The sequence below is a fragment of the Lepisosteus platostomus genome, chromosome 16 (assembly GCF_059453375.1).
Source record: "Lepisosteus platostomus isolate fLepPlt1 chromosome 16, fLepPlt1.hap1, whole genome shotgun sequence".
NCBI lineage: Eukaryota > Metazoa > Chordata > Actinopteri > Semionotiformes > Lepisosteidae > Lepisosteus > Lepisosteus platostomus.
The window spans coordinates 26119830-26126574 of NC_142626.1; the positions used below are offsets into that span (position 1 = coordinate 26119830).

At 41.2% G+C, this 6745-nt stretch overlaps 1 pseudogene; it reads left to right on the forward strand.

Moving 5' to 3' along the window:
- The first annotated feature begins 789 nt into the window (after positions 1-789).
- Positions 790-1427, forward strand: LOC148647107 (L-amino-acid oxidase pseudogene; annotated as a pseudogene).
- Positions 1428-6745: the final 5318 nt, after the last annotated feature.

A 6745-nucleotide genomic window follows, 5' to 3' on the forward strand; every position in this document is an offset into this window, starting at 1 on the left:
CCATTTCTTAATTTAGGACAGATCAGTTCTGGCTGTAACAGGCTTGGTCGCAGCTAGTAACAGGTATCTTGACAGAGAGAGTGAGACCGGATGGGCCCAGTTGCTCTCTGGGACGAACAGTGTCACTCAGGTGACACACAGGCAAATGGTCAGTCTCTGTGTCATAGTGTCCCACAGTTTTTAATGTCCTTCTCCTTTAATGTTATGTCAGTATATCAATATTCCTTCTGTCTGTTTCTGCTTTACTGGTTTTGGGGTACACTTGCTTCTTTTTGGTGGTCGAGCCTCCTCGTCTGATCACCCAGAGGCTTCCTCTTAACCAAGCAGATAAAACCAAAACTTTTTATAATTAAATGATCAAACATCTGCAAAGCACCTGATTCTTGGATGTTGGTATTCCTTGTGAACTATGCAGTAGGATCCCTGATACAGAATGTCTGAATGAGAATTTCTGCAGCTCTTAGTTTCTATAAGAACGTGTGACTCTTACCTAAAACAAAGAGAAATGTGATCAAAAAGTGTCGAGATTACTTACTATAGTCTTGAGAAATGTAGTCATTCAAATACAGAGACCATATTAATATTTATGATGTTTTCAGATTGACAGTACTGGAAAATAGGTAGGAACATAAAAATAACAAAAAATATCTGTCCTTCTGATCTATTTCCACAGGTCTGCTGTGTCAGGCTGTGAGTCAAGACCTTCGAAGCAGCTGTGTGCTTCTGAATTCAAGAGTTTTGGAAATAAATTAGACCAGAGGAGGCGTCCAGGTTGCGTACAGACACAAAATGGACAACTCGGTCAAAATGATGGGAGACTCCCTCCTGTTCACTGACAGGGTCAAGGTGACTCTGAACATCAGATTTAACCCCCCTCTCCCCCTGTACAAGAGAGAGGCCCTGCGGAGCGTCCACTATGACAGCTGGACTGAACTCTTCCTGGTCTTCAAGGAGCGGTTCTGGGAGAAGGAAGGGATCCGCAGGGGCAAGTCCATCATGGATCGCCCGTTGATTTTTATTTACTACGTGAGTGAAGCGCTTGAGAGCGGGGTCGGGCTGGTCTGGCGTCTCACACCTGGTTGGACGACTCCCTGTTCTTCCTGAGGAGGAGCGAAGAGGCCTGCCAGGAACTGGCGCTGAGTGACCTGGCCGCCATCCACGGGGAGGGCGTCCGCGCTCTGTACGAAGGCGGGCTGGTGAAGAAGTGGAGCCTGGGTGAGTCCAGCCTGGGTGTCTTTGCGCTCTTCACACTCTTCCAGCTGACAGATTATCACCAGAACCTGCTTGTGCCCTTTCAGAGAGTCTGCTTATTGGGGGAACACACTGCCCTGCTCCACATGGGGATCGAGACATCCAGGAAGTCCACCGTGAGGGCGGCCCAGCGTATAAACGACAAAGCATCTTCCAAAGTTATTCCATCAAGTTAAGATAGAGCTTTCAAAAAGCCTGCAGGGCCTCTGGGCAGCACAGTGATCTCTCTAGGCTGGAGTGCTGTAAGCCCAGGCAGGGCCCCTCCAGAGATCAGAGCCTCACTGAGAGTCATTCTCACATTTCCCTGGGCATGAAAATAAATCAGAGCAGTGGCTCCCAGCCCCGGGGCTGCAGGAACACAGTCTGCTGGTTTTCATTCCAGCTGAACTCTGCTACTCAAGTGCGGGTTCATAACTTTATTGATATTCTTGCTTGTTCAGACTTTTATCAAACTTCAGCTGTGCAGCGTCAGCACATAGATCTTTAGGTGGCCTGACCTCATCTTGCCGGCTGTTGATTCTGATTAAACAGCTCTTACTTGATGGTGAATTGTAAATGAACAGAAGGGTGGGAGTGATGTGGTATCAGACATGCCTGTAGCAGGAGTGACCGTATATCTGACCCGCTAATTTTAATGAGGGACACTATTAGAAAAGCACCCACAATTGGAATGAAATTATTGGACATGCCCACTTTGGAGCCAGACAAGGTATGAGACACACCAAAAAGAGGATTTTCATTCCGCAGGTCCAATTGGTTACATGTCAGGTGCCACAGCGAAACCCTGAAACAGGTACAGATCTGTAACCTATTACAAATCTCTGTAATGACAAATTACATTTTATCTTTACCTTAAAAATTACCCTTTTGGAACAGAAAGCAAATTTACAAATGTGCCCAACATGGAAAACTTAAATCATTCAGCCTGTGATTAAGAGCATGTCTGGGTCTGAAATAAACAAACACAGGGGGTTACTCAAGAAACAGTCCTGGGACCCACTAAGTTTCTGGGCTGGGAAGAGGAGGCCCCAGCACCTCTGTCAAACTCACATTTGAGAAGGAGTGAACACAGAACATTCCTTACTGAAGAGAAACTCTAAATCTAGAAAGGCTTTAGGCATTGCTGTCTAGTTGTGAATATGCAAACCTCATTTTAGCAGAAACTATGGAAACCCTCTCTATAAACATTATAAAGCTGTTTTTTTCCCTATGTTCTTCACGTGACTGTGCTGGTGAATATATAATTATATTGCATATCTCTTCTATATTATCGTGTAATTGTTTCACAGCATTTACTGGATCCTCTATTATAATAGTACTGTAGATATGTTCATGGAAATCTGCAAATAATATATAGAGGGGCAAAAGACAAACTATTTCTATGCAATTTAATTTGCAAATGCAGTATTAGTCAGTTATAGAGATTGGAGGACCTACAGTACATCAGTAATATGATTACAGTGCCCAAAAAAGTATTCACCCCCCTTTGACTTTTTTACATTGTTACAGCATGGAACCATGATGTATTTAACTGAGAATTTTTGCCACTCATCAACACAAAGTACTCTATAATGTCAAAGTGAAAAAAATAGACATTTGTTGTGCCAAACAAAGAGCATCAGCCGAGAGTTTGTGAATTGAAAGTCATCTTTATTTCATATGCATATGGGAGTCTTGCTCTTTAACGCAAGACTCAAAAGACAACACTTACAGTGCTCTTTTATACAGTGAAACAAACGATACAAGATACACTCCCACGTGGATCTCGTCTTGCATTGTGGCATATATATGATCATTCTAGAAAGCTGACCAGTACATATATTTTCTTTACTGCTGGCTTGGGTGAAAAGCAGCCCCTTCTGCTTGTAACTGAAAAGACCATTTTTTCCAGGATAGGTCACTCCGTCATTTCCCTGAGAACTATGCCAGCTATGTGTAAAGAAGCAGTATGACTGTATTATCTTTTGAGACAAGACATCCTAAGATGGAGTTAGTAAAATATAAGTAAAGAAATACATAGTCAATGAGATATAATACAAACTTTTAGTAAAAACTTGTAGTTCATTCCCTCATAACTTACAAAAGCATGTCTCTTTAAAAACATTTTAATATCTGTTCCACCAATGACAGTCTTATATAGAAACAGAAAACAACCAACTAAGCACATATTGCCCAGAATTCACTCGTCCCATTTACCCCATTTGGTAGTTGAAAGCTAATTGATCTGAGGATTTCTTACTGCTCTTTCTTGAAATAATTTTCAACAACATGCTGTGAGGCTTGTTTCACTCTCACAGACCTTTCAACACCCTTGTACATCTGAATCTCCATCTTAACAACCAACAGATGAGCCTCATTGAAAGCTTGTGTTACAATTCAAAGAGCCATCACTTTTATAAATATATATATTTATACATATATACATAAATATTACATGAATGCCCACTGTCTCCAGCCGAAGTCATCACCCAACCAGTCCAGTTCCAGATGACTGCCAACACTTATCCAATAACTGCTGATCCTGTGAGGCTGAGATCCTGTTTTTGGATGACTGAAAGTCCTGTAGACTTGATGTGTGAAAAGTGGCTCCCTCACTGCATAACTCCACCAAACCAAACCCCCATTGACTAATTCCTCTGTGGCCCTCAGGACACCTTGTTCCCTAGGAGCAGTGGATGGCCCTGCTGTCCTATACAGGGGAGTGTTTACACACAGCAAGAGGTGAGAGAGAAACCCTGGACTCATTAGATCAGATCAATTCATGAAAATTAGCAGTTGAACATTATTTAGACTAATTCTGTTTTATAATGTAAATAATTATATTCCTCTGGATTTTTAGAATTTTTTAATGCTGAAATAAGAGCAAAAGTAGAACAGATCTCAGAAACATAGCTGAAATGACAGAAAGAAAAGAAAGAAAGAAATGAAAAAAAATATTCAAAATAAACAACAATATCATAATGAGAATTTCAACAGGAATGAAATCAGAATAATTAATAGCATAGGGGACAACCCTCTCAACTTGCACTAGTGCCCACACCACAGATGCCATCTGACTTTGACAGGATTTGAATACAGGAAGATGCTTTGCATACCTTTGCTTTAAAAAACAGCTGTAATAACTGTGCTGCTCCATTGCTCAGGGTTTTAAAGCTGACAGTTCGACTTTCAGTCACACAGAGATAGTCTTTATTGGAGCTCCTCCTCTGCACACTGCTACTGCTTGCTCAAGGTACTATAGGCTGTTTTTTCAAACCTCTTTATTTACTTAAATAAAAATAAAATAATAAAGCTGAATCATCTTCAGTAAAAGGAATAGAGCGACTGTAGCAAAAAATATAGGTTACAATACCTCTGTCAGCAATGTTATTCAGATGTATTTTCCTGGGTCATTAAAATGATTCTCTTCTTTTCTGTCTCTTTTCAAAGTCCTGTAGTCAGATTGTCATGACTCAGTCTCCTACAGTGATTTCTAGTCTCCAACGAGAAAGTCACTCTGAGCCGCAAATCGTCAGCAGGTTTATTATCTGAGCTGGTACCATCAGAGGACTGGAGAGGCTCCTAGACTCCTGATCCGTACTAAAGACACTCGAGCCTCTGGGATCCCAGACCAATTCACTGGCAGCTACAGTGGAGGCAGCAGCAGTGGTTATGGGACTGATTTCACTCTGACCATCACTGGAGTCCAGGCTGAAGATGCAGAAGATTACTACTGTCTTCAGTATGACAGCAACCCTCTCATACAGTGATACACATCTGTACAAAACCCTTGGCTCTACAGGAGCTGCTCTGGCTCATAAACAGGAACCACAGAGAACTGAGGCTGAAACAGCTGCAGATTTGCTACAGTTGGACTGTAAATGTGCTGGAGTGCAATAATTACATTCCTATTTAAACATAATGTCGTACAACACACAGTACTTTCTGTACATGAAATGTTTCAGAAACACATAGAACAGATCAAAGGAGCAATGAATTGGAAATCATCCCTAAAGTGCCAGCTAGAGAACATTATTTTTTTTTGTGCTACAATGAGCTTGAAAGAAAGAATAGCAGTTATTCAATATTACAGCTGACATGTTCTGTCTAATTTTGGAATCTGAAATTAGGATTCAAGTGAAATAGATGGATTTATGAAATCTGGTAATGGTAAAAATGATATACCCTATGCCAGTGGTTCTCAAACTTTTTAGACCAAGTACCACCCCTGATCAAACCAAAGCATCCAAGTACCACCTACAAGTCATCTTCTCATAGGAACCCCAGACAATCTCAATGACCAACATGAGAGCACCCGCACACACTCACATACACATATATAAAAATATCACTGAGATACTTACCATTTCAGTGAGGGGGTGAGCCTGTTTAGTCAAGCAAAGCAGATGTGAATTAGTTGGTTGAGCCTTGATACAATTCACAATTTTGACAAAAGGGTCTAACAGATTTAAAATCCTCAGGCATTTTCTTGACGGGCAAGGTCTTGCCGTGGATGCTGCAGTGCATTCACTTCATATCTGGAGAAACCTCTCTAATTCATGCAACTACACCGTTGTGTCTGCCTGTTATTGCTCTAGCACCGTCTGTACAAATTCCAACACAGTTTTCCAATCGATGCCATTATCTTCGATAAATTCATTCAGAAGCTGAAATATGTGCTCTCCTGTAGTTCCTGTTGGTACAAGAAGCAGAAAGTCCTCATGGGACATGCCCTCAAACTCGTATCTAACGTAAAACGAGCAATTGGCCAAATCAACGACATCTACAGACTCATCTAATTGCAGTGAAAAACGTCTCCTCATCTTAACACGTTCTATCAGCATACTTTTGACATCATCTGCCATATCAATAAATCTATGAGTGACTGTGTCATTCAAAATGGGCAGCAGGTTGAGCTGTTTAGTAGCTTGTTCTCCACACATAATATGTGTCAGCTCTTTTGCCAATGGTAAACAAAGTTCTTTACAAATAGTATGGGGTTACCTGCTTTAGCAATCCGCAAGTTCCATTTTTCCCCATTTCAGTTTCAGGAGTCAGTCTCAGAAGTTACAAGAAGTTTTTATTTCATGCACATGGGAGCGAAACACAGAGACGCTCGGAGTATTTTTCTCAAATTAACCTAGAACAGTCCTTAAATATTTTTCTGTTATCTATCATGCTATTCTGTGCTCACAAGATTACCAGTGTTCCAAAACCATTCACATTATCCTACCTCCCTATTTGCTGAAGATAACTCTTTTTAAATACAACTGGTCACTTACATTCATATACAATGGTATAGAATTCCATAGTAGCTCTTGTGTCCACTCAAGTATTAGCGTGTGCTGTATCGTAGTACGTAGGCTGCGTATTTGACACATAAACTCATTTTATTAAAATTGAAAATATGAAAACCCGTCCCAGGTTTTCAGTGCACACAACAAATTTCCACAGTCACCTGGTGCAGCAACTGGGGGCGCTCCGTGTACCAGCAGTGGTACGCATACCACAGTTT